This window comes from Cornus florida, unplaced genomic scaffold (genome assembly GCF_030987335.1).
Source record: "Cornus florida cultivar Cherokee Brave unplaced genomic scaffold, ASM3098733v1 CherokeeBrave_3.0.0_Hap2_Chr01, whole genome shotgun sequence".
Lineage (NCBI taxonomy): Eukaryota > Viridiplantae > Streptophyta > Magnoliopsida > Cornales > Cornaceae > Cornus > Cornus florida.
The window spans coordinates 3,013,345-3,035,217 of NW_026775571.1; the positions used below are offsets into that span (position 1 = coordinate 3,013,345).

Genomic DNA, 21,873 nt, shown 5'->3' on the forward strand with positions numbered 1-21,873 from the left:
CTGCCTCTCCTGCTATTGATACTAGTATAATTTAGAATGCCAAAAGTCCAAAATGCTTGAACTTTGAACTACCACCCATGAGTGTGTTGCTTTCCGTTAGGATTACAAAAATAATATTAAATATTTATCCACTCAAATTACTTGAGAATGTGCTTTCTTGATGTTTTTCTAGTATAAACACATTAACTACCTTTATGGCTTATGTGAGTAGGGGGAGGGAACCAATAGGATCTGCAATGTTAATTATATTGACCCATGGTGTTAAAATGAAGTTGTAATGAAATTCTTCTACAAGGCCCCATCTGCTCATGCAAAATACAGTCCATTTCTTAAACACCAAAGCCACTATAGTTTTTTTCTTCGTTGCATTGGTGCTGTAGTTTTATGCAAAAATGAAAATATGTATAAGTTGAATATTGTTAATATGTGTTGACACTGTTCTGATTATGCTTTCCTTTGTTAATGTTGAATAAGCAGGTATTGGCAAGCAAAACCAAGATTTACATGGTCCTAGAATATGTAACTGGCAGTGAACTGTTTGACCGAATTGTAAGTGTTTACTCTATTATTTTGGCCCAATGGAAAGGTGACATGTGGCGAGTTCCAATGAGCTTGCTACATTGGATCACCTCTTTTAAAAAATCTAAAAGAGGAGGCATGATTTGGATTTGTTGAAGGTTAATTTGGTTCTACCCACCAATAAGGAGGAAATATGTGGCGAGTTCCAATGGAACTTACCACGCTAGAACGCAATTCTTACGAATCAATTGGTTTTTGACACATGGCGAGTTCTGTGGAACTTACCATAGTATATCAATTGTTTTAAAGAATTGTTGTTATGGAAGGTTTATGGGTAAAATCATGTACCCCTAAGTAATTGGAGGTTTCCCATTATGTGATTTACCAAAGTTGACTTAATCAAGGAAGTAGAACGTGGGGTTGATGGCCTCCATGCTTTTAGGAGACTTTAACATTTATTTTGCTAAGTTGGACAAAAAGGATACGTGGGAGGTTAATTTCTATAAATAAATAAATAAATATATATATATATATATATATATATATATATATATATATATATAACCCACGATAAAATAACCGTTGTGAAGGAGGAATCTATGGTGCCATTAAGTACTGAATCCAGGTGAGGCAAGGCTGAAGGGAAGTTGCTAAAATTTAGGAGATGTGATTACCCAATATGGAGGATAATGTATCTGTTCGTGGTAGGAACGAACCATGGTAGAAGCTAAAATCAAGGAAGTTTGCTATAACCATAATCCACGATGTAGAATCGGTGGGAGAATGGAAAGTGACCACGACGCTATGAAGTTAGTATGGAAAGTTCAGCCTAAAATCCAGGAGATTGGTCTGCAAAAAGAAAGGGAGTGGGATGTATATATATATAGTCTGGAAAATGCCCATGATGAGGGAGTTGCTGAAGTTCAGGAGATTATGGCGCCATGAATTCTAAAGGAAAGTCTTAGAATGGAAGTTACCAAAGTTTGGGGGACATGAGCAGTTATATTTCTGGTATATATGATATATTATCCACGACGAGGAGGTTATACAAATCAGAGACCACGATGCCATGAAATAGAGGTTCTACAGAAGGAAAAAACTACTAGAAGTTGTGGGACACTTGGCTAAATAAGGATACATCGGTTAAGAGTGGTGGAATTTTATAGTGAAACTACCACTAGCCGAAGTGGTTGTTAAGGAGAGTGGGTAACAAAGCTGAATAAATCGTGTCTGAAGAGGGAAAAGGTCTGCGACAGAGGAGGAAGAAATTATAACTGCCAAGAGATCGTGGGGCAATTAGCAGTCTGAAGTTAATCCACGTGAAAGCTATTGAAGCTGCTACCTTAAGCTGCTGCATGCATGCATGGAAAGTCCTATAAATAGAGTACTTAGAGCTAGTTTGCAAACCTTGTTCAACACACACAAACCAACAGCACTTCAATTTCTTTATATTCATGTATCTTTACATTCATGTAATGCACTTTCAATATGTTTAATTCAAGTCTTGCACTTATTATTCCTACTTTCCAACACTTTATTTTGAAGTCTTGCACTTTTAATACAACTTTCCTTTCCACTGGCCATAGTTCAGTTCGAAAGTCCTTTTTCAATGCAAAAAGAACCTTTGAAGGTGGTAATTGTAATACCCCGATAATTTTAAAAGATTTATTACTTAGGATTAATTATTTTATTTTATTTTTCAATGATTTATTTTATTTTATTGAGTGCTAGATTAATTATCTTATTTTAATTAAGTTATATTTCGTGATTATGTATGATGATTGATTGTTTGTGTGGTTGATTATTGATTGAATTATTGGTGTGTTGATTTTATTGGTATTATATGACTTAGTTGTAAATTCTTGTTTGTTTATGTGCTTCATGTAATTAGTTATTTTAATTTCGGTATTTAATTAATTATCTTATTTATTTAAATTAATTGGATTGGGCTTAAGGAAAGTTGGACCAAAAGATGTGGTCTTGGGCTTGTATGAAACCTTATTGGGTTAATTAATGAAGGTCCGTGGTTATTTAATTATTTAAATGATCACTTTTGTATTAATTATATATATATATATATATAATTATATATAAATATAATTAATTAATAATTGTTATGGAAAGATATATATATAGATATATATTTATTGATATTTATAAGTATATATGATTTAATTAACTAATGAGTTAATTATGGAAGGAATATATATTTATATATATATATGTTTATAGATATAAATTATTTAAAGATTATTATTTTAATTCATAATACTAGTTGGAATAGGATTTGGAATTTAAGGTGTATAAAAATACACATAAGGCTTTAGGGTTAAAGGTTTTACACGTTAGAAAAATAAAACAGACAGAGAGAGAGGAAGAAGAAGGGCTAACAAGGAGGAGGTCGGATCTGAAAAGGAGGACGTCGGAATTGGAAGAGATAATTAAAGCTTAAAGCGTCGGTTTCGTTTCGGAACCTTCAGGCGAGTTTTCTCTAACTTTCCTCTTAGAACTCATAAGGATTTCACCTTGAGTATCAAGGCTTTAATTAAATTTATTTGTTTAAAAATTATGGTTAGATCGGAATAATTAAAAAGTATAAACTATTATATTTGATTTTTAGATTATTGGATTTTAATTGATATATATAGGTGTTATGTATATTTTAAAATCAATCTATAGGTGGATTTGTGACCCAAGAGAGTTAATTATGGTTTCTTTATTTTCTAGAATTGTTCTGTAATTTTCTGGAATTTTTCTGATATTTTTAGGAATTTATTAGGATTTATTTTCATATTATTTGTTAGGAAAATAATTATATATATATATATATATATATATATATATATATATATATATATATATATATATACTAGGTAACTGGCGCATGTGGAGCGGCGGCACAATAAAGAATTGATCCAGTGCAGCGCGGTGTAGGATAATAGGGTGTATACGCCAATTAGGGCCATTTGATTAATTAAACTTATGTGAATTGATATGGTGCATCGCGGCGCATAAAAATTTGGTGCGCAGGTGTATCTGGACCATAGAAGTGGTCTGGTCAACTATGGGATTATTTGGTGTATTGCAGACCATGAGAAGATGGTGCACTCGCTGATCTGGACCTTAGATCTATTATAGTTAATAGAAAATAATCTAGTGTGAGCGTGTTCATTTGCGCACTCATTTATGACCATTGGATGCGGCATAAAGGAAGTGATGGATTCAGTGTGGTGAGCTCACGGTAGCTGAAAGAGCTTAGCCAATACCAGCACACAAGGAGGCTTGAATCCAGCGCGTGCAAGTGCATAGTAAGCACGTGGGCGCGCGTGGGAAACTATGTTGGCCTAATTCGATACTAGAAATTAAAACGGTCATAACTTAGTCATTTTAAATCGAAATTGGGTCATTCTTGAGCTCAAATTCAAGGATTTTTCGTCTTCTTTCCAATGGTACCAATTTCATTATCAGATTCCCATCCTACTAGGAGATATTTATGTTTTAGTGAGAAAGTGTCGGAAAACTATTTAAACCAATATGGAGTATTTAAAGGAAACTATTTCTGACATATTTAGTTGCACTAATTTGTGTAAATATAATAAATTAATAATTTGTTATGGAAGGAAGTGTATATATATATATATATATATATATATATATATATATATATATAAAATTATTTATATATGTGTATATATAGTTTAATTTGTCTATGAGTTGTATGGAAGGATGAATATATATATATATATATATGTATGTATGTATATTGATTTTAAATAATCAAGGATTATTAAAGAAGGTGTTAAACACATATATACATTAAATAACATATGTGTAGGTATATATATATATAAATCATTTAAGATGATTAATATTATCATTCTTATTTGGCATATCTTAATAGGCTGGTTGTTAAATTAATAATATGCGTATAATATGCATGTGATGGCTATGTATGATTTAGCGTATTGTTAATTTTAAAGTTAATTCATGGTTAAAGTGTGGGCATGGATGAATTGTCAAATGATTAAATATATTACCTAAATATTTGTATGAATAGAATACATATATGGAAAGTATGGATGAATTGCTAATTAAATGTATGAATAAATATACCTGTGGAGGCATGGTTGAATTGCCAATGTATAAATATACATACACGGAGGCATGGTTGAATTGCCAATGTATAAATAAATATACTTATGGAGGCATGGTTGAATTGCCAATATATAAATAAAAATATTTACAATGGCATGGTTGATTTGCCAAAGCATAATTACGTTGTTATGTGTTAGATGATTAAAATATCATCTATAGTTGTTGTATGTATGGATTGGATTAGGGTTAGATATTCTTAAATGAGAATAGTTTAGTACTTACTGGTTAGTGTATTATTTTACATTAATAAAATAATATTGGGGAAGACGCGGATGATTTGTCAAAACTTGGATTTTGGATATGTGATTTAAACAATTAAAATCATTATCGGGTTGGGATTAAATAGAGTATTTCTTTTATTATAATTTGTTGTTTAAATGATTAAACAACTGACTAGGATGGGATTAAGGTCAAAGGAGTTTTTATAAAATGAAATGGTAGATTGGTCTAGGTATGAATATTATTTTAATAATTATTTAATAGGTATGGAAATTTAATAAACCTATTAATGGATGTGATTAGTATAGTATATATAATTATATATAGACATGTATATCGTGCTTTATTAAAGTTAAAACTTTATTAGGTTTGGTTTTGATCAGAGATGATCTGCTTATTGGTTTTCAGAGGCCTGGTAGAGTGAACTTGCTCGTAGGGTTTAACCCACGATTTATTTTTCAGGTTATTAGAGGTTCCAGTCTCGAGGTTGAGGATCCGCAGCTGGGAGACTGTCATTCGTCTATTCATCTTGTGTACTTTTAAATAGTATTGGATTATTGGATAATGTTTTAAGGGGTCCTTGAGTTATGGGATTTCCGAATTGTAATTGTTGGAGAATCATTAAGTAATATTTATTTATTAGTTTTCTTCAGCGGTTTATTTATTCTTTATTATTCATCTTTGTATTCTGTGCTTGTTAAATACTTAAATTGTTTTGATATCCCTTGATTTTGTGCGCGGACTTGATCAACCCGTGTTCCGAAATCAGGGGGTATCACAGTAATTCTAGTCCTTCATTCAATCGCCTGATCCTTACAATCTCCTACTGGATAGTTGTTCGGATATCCACTTTGGAACGACAGCAGTTCCTGGAACGCCCGACATCCACTCCTACTTTTCATTCACTAGGAGAGTGGAACCCCGGTTTTTAGGAGCCGAACAGTAAGGAGTTCTTCCAATTGTATAAAAATACTTCTAATGATAAATCTTGGATATGACATTTTTATTCTGCTCATGTTTTATAGGCATCCAAAGGAAAACTCTCTGAGGCTCGACGCAGGAAGCTCTTCCAATAATTAATTGATGGACTTAGTTACTGCCACAACAAAGGCATTTATCACCGGGATCTTAAGGTTTGCTTCTGGCCTGACCTTAAGAGCATAATATGATAATACAAGAGTTAAAAACAACCAAATTATTTTGTTATGTTTTTAATTCTAATTCTCCTGTGTATTTCTAATGCAGCTGGAGAACATACTTGTTGATGCAAAAGGAAACATAAAGATTTCTGATTTTGGCCTCAGTGTATTACCCCAGCATTTTAGGGTATGATTCCAATAAAACAACCACTTCATGATGGCAACTTATTCTTCTGATTTAATTAGTTACTTATCTCTACCTTGATTTCTTAAAATTAGGATGATGGGTTACTGCATACCACCTGTGGAAGTCCAAATTATGTTGCTCCTAAGATTCTTAATAGTAGGGGATATGATGGTGCCACCTCAGATACCTGGTCGTCTGGTGTCATCTTATATGTAACTTTCTTAAGATATTTACCATTTGATGATAGAAATCTTGTAGTTCTCTATCAAAAGGCACATTAATAAAGCTCTTATATATATGTGTGTGCGTGTGTGTGTGTGTGTGTGTGTGTGTGTGTGATACCCATCGGATCCAAGACATAGGTTGATCAGGCCCAGGCCCAAACCTGAGGGAATATCAAATAATTAATAATTAAAAATGAACACAGATGACAAAATGAAATAAGAATAAATATTAAAAGCTAAAAATAATACTAATATAAAGTCCTCAACTAATAAAACTTAATAAAATCCAACTTCCAAAACCTCTATGTTTACAACTCAGAAATCCATCTAGTGGACCCCTAAATAAAATCCCAACTGAACTGAAATAACTGAAAGTAAACAAAGCTAAAACATCGAGAGAAGTCCTACGTAATTTGACGAATGGAAAACTGTCCTCGAACAGCATGATCAAGCTCTAAGGCTGGAACAGTCCTGTACCTGAAAAGAATAAAAGAGTGGGTCAGGCCCGCGAGCAAGTTCTAATTTAACTGCAATCTATACAGTGACCCGATACGCAGATACACCCTAGATACCTCACAATATCTATGTAGTCTATATATATATATATATATATATATATATATATATATATCCACACTAAAGGAAATTCACTGGACTATAATAGGGGTCTCAACCTGATTAGAAGGTAACATGCAAAAAAGCACCCAAAGGTGGGCATGAGTACCTAGACCTAACAGGGTACACCTACATACTATATCTAGCTACACATCCACTGCATATACGCACCCTAACCAACAAGCCTGAGACTCAAGCTCATCTCGTGGTATCATAACCATATATCTAAAGTCCGTCCAAATCCAGAGTATGTCATTCAATTATTCATTGAAGTGACATACAAAACACAGTTCAGTTAGTCATTCAACTTATTCAGCTGATATGACTTAACTACAACCAACTAATCCAGGAAGTCACTCAACTTAGTCAATTGATCTGACTCAAACACAAATATGATTCAATATTTTACAATCCATTCCTTTAATCCGATAGGTTAGGTCTTAGCGTTTTGAAGCTAAGCCGTCTCTAGTATGCCACCGTCCCATACCGGTGCATACAATCCTCCATATCCATGTAAATTACAATATATAATTCATAATTTAGTAATTTACAGTCTAAACCATTATCCAAGTAGTTGCAGAAACATTTCATTATTTTAGCAATTGTAACCCAACAGTAATCCAAGTAATTGCAGAAAGGTTTAATATTTCAACAATTAGCATCCCAAAGCATGTATAGATCAAAACAAATACATAGATGACCCTATCATGCATTTAAAATAAGTTTTATAAACATCCTAAATCCCATTAAATTGCTGAAATTTAGTTAAGCAATTAATCCGTTTTTCATCCGTTAACAGTATAGAAAGTTCACTAATTTAATACTGTTTGTCCCACTGACTCAGAGGCCAACTTTGATCAATCTAAGGTCTTAATAATACCCAAAATAAACCATTTAATCCCTCTGTGAAGTCCCAAAACCATCAGAACAATTGAAGCCTCGTACAGTTCAAAACAGTGCGTAAAAAAAAACCATCAGAAACAAATTTTGAGGGAGAGCCTGCTCTAATACTTTGGGAGCAGGCTCCAATCAGCCTGGACCCAGCTCCAATGACCTTGGAGCTGGCTCTACATGTGTGGGAGCTGGCTCCCACTTCTATGGAGCTGGCTCTCACCTCTTCTGAGTGCCGTCTTCAACCGCTGCAACTTCTGCGACCTTCTGTTTCGTCTCCGGTCGCACCCAACCTGTCTATTTGGTTTCAAACTATTCCTAAGGGTCCTAACTGTGTCCAGTATAATCCCCATGATGTGTTTACAGCAGTTGAAATTCAATACAAAAACTACAAGTTCTACAGACTAAGCATGCTTTAAGAATACAATTGAAAACAGACTTGCACGAACTGTAATTTAACAGATTTCAACACATATATATCATCAATATAGCATCTAATATGCATTTAAAACTCAGTTAATGATTAATTAAACCCTAGAGACTATCTAGGTGCACAGAACACAAGCCAGCTGGAAGGAGGAATAAAAGAACTTGCCTGTGATTTCAGTTTTGAATTCTCGACGTCGTGTCCACTGTCTGGCAACACTGAACTACTGTCTATCCTCCTTTTACTTCAGCTCTTCCCTTCTCCTAGGTCCGACCTTGATGCCTCATTTGAATCCCACGCCGAACGTGCTCTTTTCTCTCGAAACCTCACTCTGTTTCTCTCTGTTTTTACTGAACTTACTTCACGTTTTTGTGCTATGAGTTATGATCGTAAAACCCCAGGCTACATCATATTGGTTGTATTTATCGGCATAACTCTAAAACCCTACTCCTTGTAATATTAGAGACAGAGCCCTAACTCGGCCCACAAACAACCCTCGTTATAAACTTTGTCGGCTTCCACCCATTGGATTTCTAACAGAAACCCTAAAGAATTTATTAACGTAATAAAAATACTCATTTAACCTAATTACATAATTAAACCTTTATACTAATTAATTAAGGACACATAAATAATAAAAACAATTAAGATAATTTAATTAAACTAAGTAATACAAGAAAAATAATTAATGCAATTAAATCAAATAATCCAAACAAGTTAATTAATCAAGTAACAAAACAATTAAAAACTTAAAAATGCAACCAAAACAATTAATTAAAATACCAGGACTATCCTTTTAAAATTAGGGGTATTATATTCTTCCCCCCTAACAAAAGGAATTCCGTCCTCGGAATTCGCTCTTACCTTCTTCCAGTATTTTGGGAAACTACGAGCGAATGACATCCTCCTGTTCCCAAGTAGACTCAGTCTCATTGTGATGACTCCACTGAACACTCACCAAATGGATAACCTTATTACGAAGGATTTGATCCCGACGGTCGACAATACGACACGGTGGCTCTAAATAAGTTGCATCCAGCTGCAACTTAATCTCCCCAACATCGATATGCTGATACTGATCCTCATCTCGCAGAAAATTTCACAACATGGAAACATAAAACACGTTGTGAACGCGATCCAAATTATCCGGAAGTGCCAACCGATAAGCGACAGCTCCAACTCGATCCGTAATCATAAATGGACTAACAAACCGCGGAGATAACTTACCTTTCTTCCCAAAGCGTATTACACCCTTCATAGGAGACACTTTGAGGAGAACTTGATCCCCAACCTGAGACTCCAAAGCACGTGTACGACAATCCGCATAACTCTTTTGCCTACTCTAGGCAGTGCGCATGCAATCCTTAATAAGAGCAATTTTTTCCGAAGTATCCTTGATGAACTCAGGACCCAAAAATCTGCTCTCACCAACCTTCATCCAACAAGCAGGCGATCGGCACGGTCGGCCATATAACGCCTCAAATGGTGCCATCCCAATAGATTTCTGGAAACTATTGTTATAAGCAGACTCCACAAGCGATAAGTAATCCTCCCAGTGGCCCTTGAAATCAAGAACACAAGACCAAAGCATATCCTCCATAATCTGATTCACCCTCTCAGTCTGTTTATCAGTTTGAGGATGATAAGCAGTACTAAGGTGTAATTCTGTACCCAAAGCATGCTGAAAACTCTTCCAAAACCCTGACACAAAGCTCGAATCCCTCTCCAATATAATAGACAATGGAATGCCATGTAGCTTTACAATCTCTGAAATATAAAGTCTCGCCAACTGCTCCAAAGGGAAGTCAGTGCGAATAGGTAAGAAATGAGCTGATTTCGTCAATCTGTCCACGATGACCCAAATGGAATTATGATCATTAAAGGAATTAGGCAATCCCTCCACGAAATCCATAGAAATGCTCTCCCATTTCTACTCCGGTATTGGCAGTGGCTGTAGAGCTCCTAGCGGCCTCTGATGATCAATCTTGACTATCTGACAAAAACTACACCAAGAGACAAAAATAGCAATGTCCCTCTTCATAACTGCCCACCAAAACTACCGCTTAATATCCTGATACATCTTGTCACCTCCCAGATGAACAGAAAACTCAGAGTGGTGAGTCTCAGTCATCACATCCTTCCTCAACTCATTAGCAGAAGGTACCACTAACCGTCCCTTGTACCACAAACCTCATCAGTCCCAACATAGTAAAATGGAACCTCTCCAGAAGCTATCTCTATAACTTTGTCAATGCACTGCTGATCCGTTAGTTGTGCCTTCAAAACCTGTGGAATGATAGAAGGTGTAACTACTATGCAAGCCATGAAGGCATCCAACAATTCATCAACCTTCTTCAATGCATTCCACGCAGTAGTGAATAAAGTGGAAAGACTACCAACAGGTCGGCGACTGAGTGCATCCGCCACCATATTCACTTTCCCTGGATGGTACTGTATAGAAAAGTGATAGTCTTTCACAAACTCCAACCATCTGCATTGTCTCATATTCAGCTCCCGTTGAGTGAACAAATATTACAGACTTTTGTGATCGCTGAATAATCTGAAGGTCTCACCCAACAGATAATGCCTCCAAATACGTAAGGCAAAGACCACAGCTGCCAACTCCAAATCATGTGTTAGATAATTAAGCTCGTGAAGCTTAAGCTTCCGAGATCCATACGAAATCGGTCACTCCTCCTGCATCAAAACACATCTAAGACCTTGCAACGAAACATCTGTGTACACAAGATACTCTATCCTGCTCTATGGGGTAGACAAAACTGGTGCAGAAGTTAACTTAGTCTTCAGCTCATCAAAAGCTTTCTGACAATGTTCATCCCACACGAATCGTACACCCTTCTTAGTCAAATGAGTGAGTGGCCCCGCTATCTTGGAGAATCCCTGGATGAACCTCCTGTAATACCCTGCCAAACTGAGGAAACTCCGAATCTCGGTAAGTGAAGTAGGCTATCCCTACTCAACCACTGCTGAAACCTTGGCCGGATACACCGCTATTCCCCTTTTTGACACCACGTGACCTAGAAATTTCACCTCCCGCTGCCAAAATTCACATTTCTTGAACTTGGCATACAATTGGTGCTCACGAAGCGTATGCAAGACTTTCTGAAGATGTCTAGTATGATCGTCCTCTGACCTCGAGTAAATCAAAATGTCATCTATGAAGACAATGACAAATTAATCAAAGTATGCCCTGAAGACTCTGTTCATTAAATCCATGAAAACCGCTGATGCATTAGTCAACCCGAACGGCATCACCCGAAACTCATAAGATCCATATCTAGTGAGAAATGCTGTCCTCGAAACATCCTACTCCCGAACCCGAAGTTGATGATATCCAGACCATAGATCAATCTTATAGAAATAGGTAGCTCCCCTCACTGATAAAAAAAAAATCATCAATCCTGGGCAAAGGGTAGTTGTTACGAATGGTAACCTTGTTCAACTCCCTGTAATCTATATACAGCCGAAGTGAACCATCATTCTTCTTCACAAATAAAATTGGTGCCCCCTAGGGTGAAGTACTCCTACGAATAAAACCCTGGCTAAGTAGCTACTGAATCTAATCCCCTCAGCTCTCGCATCTCCACTGGTGCCATCCTATACGGTGCCCTAGCAATAGGCATAGTGCCTGGAGCTAAGTCAATCATAAAGTCGGTCTTGCGACTAGGCGGCAACCCTGGAATCTCCTGAAATACATCCGGGAAATCTTGTACAATTGGTATGTTATCCAATAATACAGTAGTCCCCTCCTCTGTTTCCTCCTCTATATGAAACAAATAAGTGCTAGTGTCCTCGTTAAAACGTGGCATAGCAACAACGTAAATATCCTGACTAGGTATAATAACCCCAATAGACCCATCTAAAACAAATAACTTGAGCATGGCAGTGATAACAAATCTATCCCAAGTATCACGTCATAAGTGTGCATGTCCAGGACAAAAATATTGGCTAGAAATCCGAGTCTACCAATATGTAGTGTCGCAGGCCCATCACTCTCATGAGAAATGGTAGTATTGCCCAACGGGGTAGAAAATATCCTGAGGTCTATTGCATATGTGTATCACCAACCAATCTATGAAAATCCCCTATTTCCGAATACTCCGTAGAACAAAACACATAAGGTAAAACGAAATGCTCCGCAATCGTCCCATTTTTAGATTATTGTTCTATCCTGGGAATTCCTCCTTCTAAACCAAACCTACCATAATGATTTACACAAGTTCTCTTATAACCTCCTTAGTAATCAACCTGTATCCACACCATATATTTACAAGCAACTATTTGTTTGCCTGTTCCACAAACCCCAATCACTCCACTATTATAATTATCTATTATCGCAACATACACATTCCAATATAGTCTAATAAAATCATATGTGTATATATCACTAAAAGAATGCTATCACAAAATACAATTCAACGATAGCCAAACCGCTAGTTCACTTTATTAAGAACTTTTCCAAACTATAAACTGTTAAACGAATAATTGTAAAATATTCTTTAACATAATCCTAGTGTACGCGATTAAATCCGTACTACACTTTACTAATACCTCCTCCATTACTAGTAATTAAAAGTACTCTTAAAAGAGCAGTCATCCTTGAACTCCGGTGCCCTCCATCTTAGATGCTCCGATATCTCCTCCATCCTGATCTTCTTCGGGGTCTTCCTCTTCGCTTGGTTCAACTTTGAGCACCACTGAAGTTATGTGAGGTCCACAGTATGGTGGTCAATCTCACACAGCAGAAACCTTCCTTGCCTTGTACTCCGAAGCAACACCCATTGGAATCAATTCCTTAGTCGCCAACTCTGCCTTCTTGGTCGGCCTTCGTAGAGGAATCGTTGGAGTAACCTTCCTCTTCCTTGGGTCCTTCTTTGCTTCCATTGTGGACCACATCCTTTTCCTAGTGCCAAACATTCTGCAATTACAGAATAAGATTGATATCAGTGCTTCCTAAACGAACCGTAAAGGAATACGATGAATCCTAAACTTAAGCTCTAATAAAGAGAAAACGCTACGCGGAAGACTTAATATGAAACATCCAAGAGACACTGAACCTGGAGTGCTCTGATACCAACTGTGATACTTCTCGGATCCGAGACACGGGTTGATCAGGCCCAGGCCCAAACCCGAGGGAATATCAAACAATTAATATTTAAAAATAAACACAGATGATAAAATGAAATAAGAATAAATATTAAAAGCTGAAAAGAATACTAATATAAAGTCCTCAACTAATAAAACTTAATAAAATCCAACTTCCAAAACCTCCATGTTTACAACTCGGGAATTCATTTAGTGGACCCCTAAATAAAATCCCAACTGAATTGAAATAACTGAAAGTAAACAAAACTGAAACATCGAGAGAAGTCCTACGTAATCTGATGAATGGAAAACTGTTCTCGAACAGCACGATCAAACTCTAAGGCTGGAACCGTCCTATACCTGAAAAGAATAAAAGAGTGGGTCAAGCCCACGAGCAAGTTCTAATCTAACTGTAATCTATACAGTGATCCGATACGCAGATACACCCTAAATACCTCACAATATCTATGTAGTCCATATATATATATATATATATCCACACTAAAGGACATTCACTGGACTATAATAGCGGTCTCAACCTGATTAGAAGGCAACATGCAAAAACGCACCCAATGGTGGGCATGAGTACCTACACCTAATAGGGTACACCTACCTATTATATCCAGTTACGCATCCACTGCATATACGCACCCTAACCAACGAGCCTGAGACTTAAGCTTATCTCGTGGTACCATAACTATATATCTAAAGTCCGTCCAAATCCAGAGTATGTCATTCAATTATTCATTGAAGTGACATATGAAACACAGTTCAGTTAGTCATTCAACTTATTCAGCTGATATGACTTAACTACAACCAACTAATCCAGGAAGTCACTCAACTTAGTCAGTTAATCTGACTTAAACACAAATAGGATTCAATATTTTACAATCCATTCCTTTAATCCGATAGGCTAGGTCTTAGCGTTTTGAAGCTAAGCCGTCCCTAGTATGCCACCGTCCCATACCGGTGCATACAATCCTCCATATCCATGTAAATTACAATATATAATTCATAATTTAGTAATTTACAGTCCAAACCATTATCCAAGTAGTTGCAGAAAACTTTTCATTATTCAAGCAATTGTAACCCAACAGTAATCCAAGTAATTGCAGAAAGGTTTAATATTTTGACAATTAACATCGCAAAGCATGTATAGATAAAAAAAAAAAAATACATAGATGACCCTATCATGCATTTAAAATAAGTTTTATAAACATCCTAAATCCCATTAAATTGCTAAAATTTAGTTAAGCAATTAATCCGTCTTTCATCCGTTAACAGTATAGAAAGTTTACTAATTAATACTGCTTATCCCACTGACTCAGAGGCCAACTGTAATCAATCTAAGGTCTTAATAACACCCAAAATAAACCATTTAATCCCTCTGTGAAGTCCAAAAACCATCAGAACAATTGAAGCCTCGCACAGTTTAAAACAGTGCGTAAAAAAAAACCATCAGAAACAAAATTTGAGAGAGAGCCTGCTCCAATACTTTGGGAGCAGGCTCCAATCAGCCTGGAGCCGGCTCCAATGACCTTGGAGCCAGCTCTACATGTGTGGGAGCCGGCTCCCACTTCTATAGAGCTGGCTCTCACCTCCTCTAAGAGCTGTCTTTAACTGCGGTAACTTCTGCGACCTTCTACTTCGTCTCCGGTCGCTCCCAACATGTCTATTTGGTTTCAAACTGTTCCTAAGGGTCCTAACTATGTCTATTATAATCCCCATGGTGTGTTTACAGCAGTTGAAATTAAATACAAAAACTACAAGTTCTACAGACTAAGCATGCTTTAAGAATACAACTGAAAACAGACATGCACGAACTGTAATTTAATAGATTTCAACATATATATATCATCAATATAGCATCTAATATACATGTAATACTCATTTAATGATTAATTAAACCCTAGAGACTATCTAGGTGCACAGAACACGAGCTAGAGGGAAGGAGGAAGAAAAGAACTTGCCTGTGATTTCAGTTTTGAAATCTCGGAGTCGTGTCCACTATCTGGCAACACTGAACTACTGTCTATCCTCCTCTTACTTCTACTCTTGCCTTCTCCTAGGTCCGACCTTGAAGCCTCAGTCGAATCCCACACCGAACGTGCTATGTTCTCTCAAAACCTCACTATGTATCTCTCTGTTTTTTACAGAACTTACTTTACGTTTTTGTGCTATGAGTTATGATCGTAAAACTTCAGCCTACATCATAATGGTTGTATTTATAGGCATAACTCTAAAACCCTACTCCTTGTAATATTAGAGACCGAGCCCTAACTCGGCCCACGAACAACCTTCGTTATAAACTTTGTCGGCTTCCACCCACTGGACTTCTAACAGACACCCTAAAGAATTTATTAACGTAATAAAAATACTCATTTAACCTAATTACATAATTAAACCTTTATACTAATTAATTAAGGACACATAAATAATAAAAACAAATTAGATAATTTAATTAAACTAAGTAATACAAGAAAAACAAATAATGCAATTAAATCAAATATTAAATCAAATAATCCAAATAAGTTAATTAACCAAGCAACAAAACAATTAAAAACTTAAAAATGCAACCAACATAATTAATTAAAATACCAGGACTATCCTTTTAAAATTAGGGGTATTACAATATATATGTGCGTGTGTGTGTTTTTTCTACTTATATATACGATGCATATTTATGACTTGGAATTTCATGAACTTTCAGTCTCTAACCCTCTCGAGGCATTTTAGATTTTCAAGGGGGATGTTCTGATACCAAAATAGCTAACCCCAGGAGCACAAAACTTAATAAGGAGAATTCTTTATCCCAACCCTGCTACAAGGATAACAATGGCAGAGATCAAAGTAAACAAATGGTTCAAGAAAAACTAAATTTATGCGGACCCTGATGACAAAGAAGATATATTCATAGATGATGAAGTTTTATCAATACATGATATGGTATGAACTTGGATAGCTTAATTGTTTTTGTCCCTTGCTGGTTAATGATTTTGTGCCAAAGCTGATGCAATTTATTTCTCTGTTAGACATCAGAAGCAAAAAAAAAATTCAAAATCACCTACGCTCATTAATGCCTTTCAGCTGATTGGAATGTCTTCATTCCTAGATCTGTCTGGATTATTTGAGAAAGAGGTAAAAATCAAAGTAAAAAAATAAATATATTTCTAATATTTTATTTTTTCTGCATAATTTTTGTTGTTCAATAGTGAAGTTTACAAATTCTATAAGCAATTTGATTATGAAGTTTGCGCATTTGTGTGTTATTTTAGGATATTTTGGAGAGGAAGATCAAATTTACATCCAACCATTTCCAAAAGAATTGCTTAATAGGATTGAGGATACTGTTACTCAGACGGGATTTCAAGTTTAGAGCAAAAATGGAAGGGTTAGTTCAATGAAAGCTTTGAGCTTGCACAAATCAAGGCATTTATTTGTTTATTTTATATACAGAAGAACACTGGTTAAGAAATTGGTCATTCCTTCCATAAGCCAGTGTTTTGATCACAAAATCTGCTCTTCACAAACCCATTTTTAAAAAAATAAAATAAATTGAAATGAAATGATTTACAAGTTTTATCAATGAGCTTTTTCCATCAAGAAAATGATGCCAATAATTAAGGCCATGGTGTAATACCCCTGGATTTCCGGATGTGGGTTGGCCAGGCCCGCACCTAGATACCTGAGGATATAAAAAACAAATCGATAATAATCAAACACAGAATACAAATATGATAAGTAATAATAAATAAAATGCTGAAAAGAAACTAAAATGATAATCCAATAATTAATCCTCAGAATAAATTTTTATTAATACACATTTTCTTCTGATACAAGTAATCCTCCAATAGCAATACAACTCGGGAATCCATACTATGTGGACTCCTAGCAAAATTTCAAACCAACAATCAATAATACACTATATACTCCTATGTATATAATATGGAGGAATGAAGTAGATGGTCCCTACTCAGCACAAACGATTCCTACTCTTGACGAATACCTGAAAAATGATGGTGGGTCAGGCTCACAAATAAGTTCTACTCTACTACAATCCAAACAGAGACCCGATACGCAGATACATCCTAGACAACTCAATAATAGCTAAATAGTCCATATATGTATATATACACACACTATAGGACACTCACTAGTCCATAGGTCGGTATCAACCTGAATAGAAGGTAACATGCAAATTGCACATAAAGTGGGCATGTATACCTAGACCTACCAGGGCACCCAGATGTCTACTATGTCCAGTTATCCATCCTAGGCGATATACGCACCCTAACCATAATCCTGATACTCAAGCTCATATCATGACTCATAACTATATATATATATATGTGTAATCTATCCTAATCCAGAACATAAAATAAACATCCAATATGTCATCCAACTGTTCCGTTGATCAGACATGAATATAAGTAGGATTTTAACATTGTAGTTAATCCATTCCCTTATTCCAGAGTAGGTAGGACTTAGCATTTTGATCTACTCCATCCCTAATATGCCACCGTCCCATACCGGTGTATATAATCCACAAAATCCAATAATTGATAAAACAAAATTAAGTATAAGATATGTCATCCAACTATTCCGTAATATAAGTAGGATTTTAACATTGTAGTTAATCCATTCCCTTATTCTAGAGTAGGTATGACTTAGCGTTTTGATCTAGTTCATCCCTAATATGCCACCGTCTCATACCGGTGCATATAATGCACAAAATCCAATAATTGATAAAACAAAATTAAGTAGTTCATCAATTAGAATCTAGAGAATCATATAATGAAAATCAAATACATAACTGAGGACATTATATTAAAATATACCAGAGTATAATCATATTAATTCATTTAACTTGCTAGGACCACAACAAGCAATTAAATCCTCCATAATCGTTGACAGCATGCAAATCAACATTTAAATTTCATGATGTCCAATACTTTAGCGTAATAGCATAGATTAACGCATTCTGGAATTTTAACATATTTATTTAAGTAATTTAAAACCCCCTATGAAAGCTCAGATCCACATTACAGCCCCTGGACATCCAAAAAACGCCTAAGAAATACACCTGTTGGTGTATTACAGCCTGTGAGCTGCCACCCCTAAAGAGAGAGCCGGCTCTCCCTTCATGGAGCCTACTCTTCCTCATGGGGAGCCGGCTCTCTCTTTCCTAGAGCTGGCTCTACTCCTTAGAGAGCCAGCTCTCTTTTTCCCAGAGAGCCCTATGTAGAAAAATTAAAAAAGTCGACTCCATCCTTTTGAGAGCCGACTCTACTCCTGCTTCCTATCATCGTCTTCGTCTCTGACATTATAAAATCCCTCTGTAATCCTTTGTTTAAGGTTCCTAGAGGTCCAATATATGTCCCAAATAAATCCATAAATTCATACAAACCTAATAGGAATCATTAACAACAGTTTAAACATTTATGGTGAAACAATTAATACGATAAATTAATTTCAATTAAAACACAGAATAAAGTTTAAACTCTTTAAACTCTGAATTAACATTCATACAAAACCAATTTTAATGTTCGATTAGATCCTGGAGATTATCTAGGTATGCACAGAACACAAGTCTAAGGGAAGGAGTAAGATATAGAACTTGTCTCTAGGTTTCGAATTGAAGCCTTAACTTCTTCTTCATGGTTTTTTCGACGATCATGACTGCCGTCAAGGACTCCTTTACTATGGTTCTAACCCTCGAGCAGCCCTCAACCTTCCTCCTTGGTCCGGCCTAATTCTTTGGCCAAAACCCCCTCTTTTGTCTCTCGGTTTCTCTTCTCTCCTCTCTATTACTTCTCCTTCTCTAGGTATAATACCACTCACGTATAGACCTAACCTCCTCATTTACAGACTTAAATATAATTATATAGGCAATAAGATTTAACCCTAATGCTATACGTAAAACAAGTCGACTTATTCAGAAAAAGAGAAATAAATAATACTACTATATAGTAATACTAAGACTACCCTGTAGTATAACGTATTTACATAAATATGTAACCATTTATAAATATAATATAATTATATATATATATGTATACAAATATATATATATAACTGAATCCTCCTTATCATTATTAATTCATTATTAAATAGAATAATAATAATAATAACCTCCAATACCCCTGGGTCAAAATCCTTACCCATGTAGGTCCATCCAAGTAGTCCATGTGACCCATTTATTTGGTCCACTAATACTATCCAAATCGAACTCATTTTTAAATTAAAATTAAAATTAAATTAAAATAATTAATCATTTAAAACCAACAAATAATTTACAAGAAAATTCACACAATTAATCAAGCAACTTTACACAATCAATCAAAATAAAACACACAATTAAATCACGTATTTTAAATAAACAATTAAGAAAACAGACTCAAATAACCTTATAGCCACATAAGCACATAGCCACATAATCCATTAAAAATGTACAAGAAATAAAAATTAAATTTCAATTATATCCTTTTGAAAACTAGGCGTATTATATATGTTACTAAAAATATAACATTTGTGTCGATCTTTTCAGCTTAAGGTGATGAAAGAGCACAAAGGTCAGAAAAGCCAGGGGACTCTTTCTGTTGTAGCAGAAGTAAGCAATTTCTAAAATTGGGACAAGTTTTTTTTTTTGAAAGTTAAAATTGGGAAAAGTTGTTATAGACTATATATATGCACACGACATACACGCATAATATATACTTCGTTGCATGCCGATTGGCAATCTTCTAAACCTTCTAATTTGTATTTCTAATTGTTATTTGGTTAATTGTGGTAGGTGTTTGAGATAAGCAAATCCTTGTATGTAGTTGAATTAAGAAAATCTTATGGAGATTCTACGCTGTATAGACAGGTTCTTTCTCTCTCTCTTTCTCTCTCTTCCTCCCTCTCGGCACAGAGCCCTAACATATATTTCTAACATATATATACAATTTTATTATATCTGCAGCTGTGTACAAAGCTAGTAAATGACCTGGGTGTCTTAACAAGTCAAGAACAGCTGCTACCATGGAAGCTTGAGTATCCAGAGATAGTTAGATTAGAAGCAACAACATAAATAAGCCTAGTATAGAATCTGTATAAAGATCAATAAGAAGAAATTTATTTGTTTTTGTTCGCATGTTTTTTGGCTTCACACCGGCCGATGGACTTTGCGTGCATGCCAGAGTATGTATATACGAAAAAAATATGATTGAACACTAACTATCCCTTTTGGTTGGTGGTTGACTTCAGTTGAATGTGCGGGAGAGAGAATAGTAAGAACTCCTAGCGATGTTCATTTTCTGCCTTGTTTACAAGGACTTTTATAATAGTGTTAAAAGAATAAAAATACAATTTAAAATAAAGTAATTTAAATGAACTAGCTGAATTTAAATTGACTTTAAAGGAAGACGGCTTAATGGAAATAGACTTTAAAAAAACTGCCAGAATGGAAATTCCATGGAAAGTAAAGAATGTAGTGAAGTAAACTCGCTGAATTTAAATGACAAGAATGTGATCAAAGATTGCCATTGAATTCAATTGAATAAAATAGTAATTGATAATGTAAATAGTATAATTAAAACATTGCAAAAGAAGAATAAGTAGAATGAAATTTGCAGACAAAAGAAATAAAGATTTATAAGATGACGTAGAGTCAGATGAATGAATTTTGATTCATGTTTTGTGGGTGGTACTGGACGAATTGGAATGGAATTACAATACTTCTATTTATAGAAGTCCTATCTAACTAATTTATCTTTATTCCTTGTAAGAAAATCTCCTCTACCTTGATTCTTTCTCTTCATAATTCGAAATGGGTCAAAACCCATGAATATTCTGCTTCCTTTTATCTCTTGTATAAGTTGGAAACCTTTGCTGAAAAATCTTCCTTAATTTAGTGAGCTCTAGTTGCTAATTTTTAGGAACTTCTTTCTTTTAACCTTGGCAACTGTATCTTCCTTTAAATGGCCCAGCCACTTATTGCTTTTGAATTTATCCATGTTATTACTGACACGGCTCCTTTTTGAATATTTCCTTTTAAACTAAATCCCTATTTCATAGGGATTTAGTTGCTTTACCATGGCCGAATTTCATAGTCTCTCTCTCCCAGTATACAACCCATTTGAATTAAGTCAAACATCAGTTGCTATATTTCAACAACAAACTTATTGTTAAGGTGGCTGAGTATCTCCTCCTAAATTCACTTATTGATGAGGTGGCTGAGTATCTCCTCCTAAATTCTTTCCTAGTGTTTCTCAATTGGCCGATTTCTCTTGAACAACATATTGAACACTTGTCGGTTCCTCACTAGTCCATGTCATTGCTGAGGTGGCTGCCAAGTTTTGGTGCCAACAGTTTTTTTTTTTTTACTCATTGTGTTGGCAATTCTTTGTC

General features: G+C 35.3%; 1 pseudogene; it reads left to right on the top strand.

The window, feature by feature from the left end:
* The first annotated feature begins 480 nt into the window (after positions 1 to 480).
* Positions 481 to 20,554, top strand: LOC132276392 (CBL-interacting serine/threonine-protein kinase 1-like; annotated as a pseudogene).
* Positions 20,555 to 21,873: the final 1,319 nt, after the last annotated feature.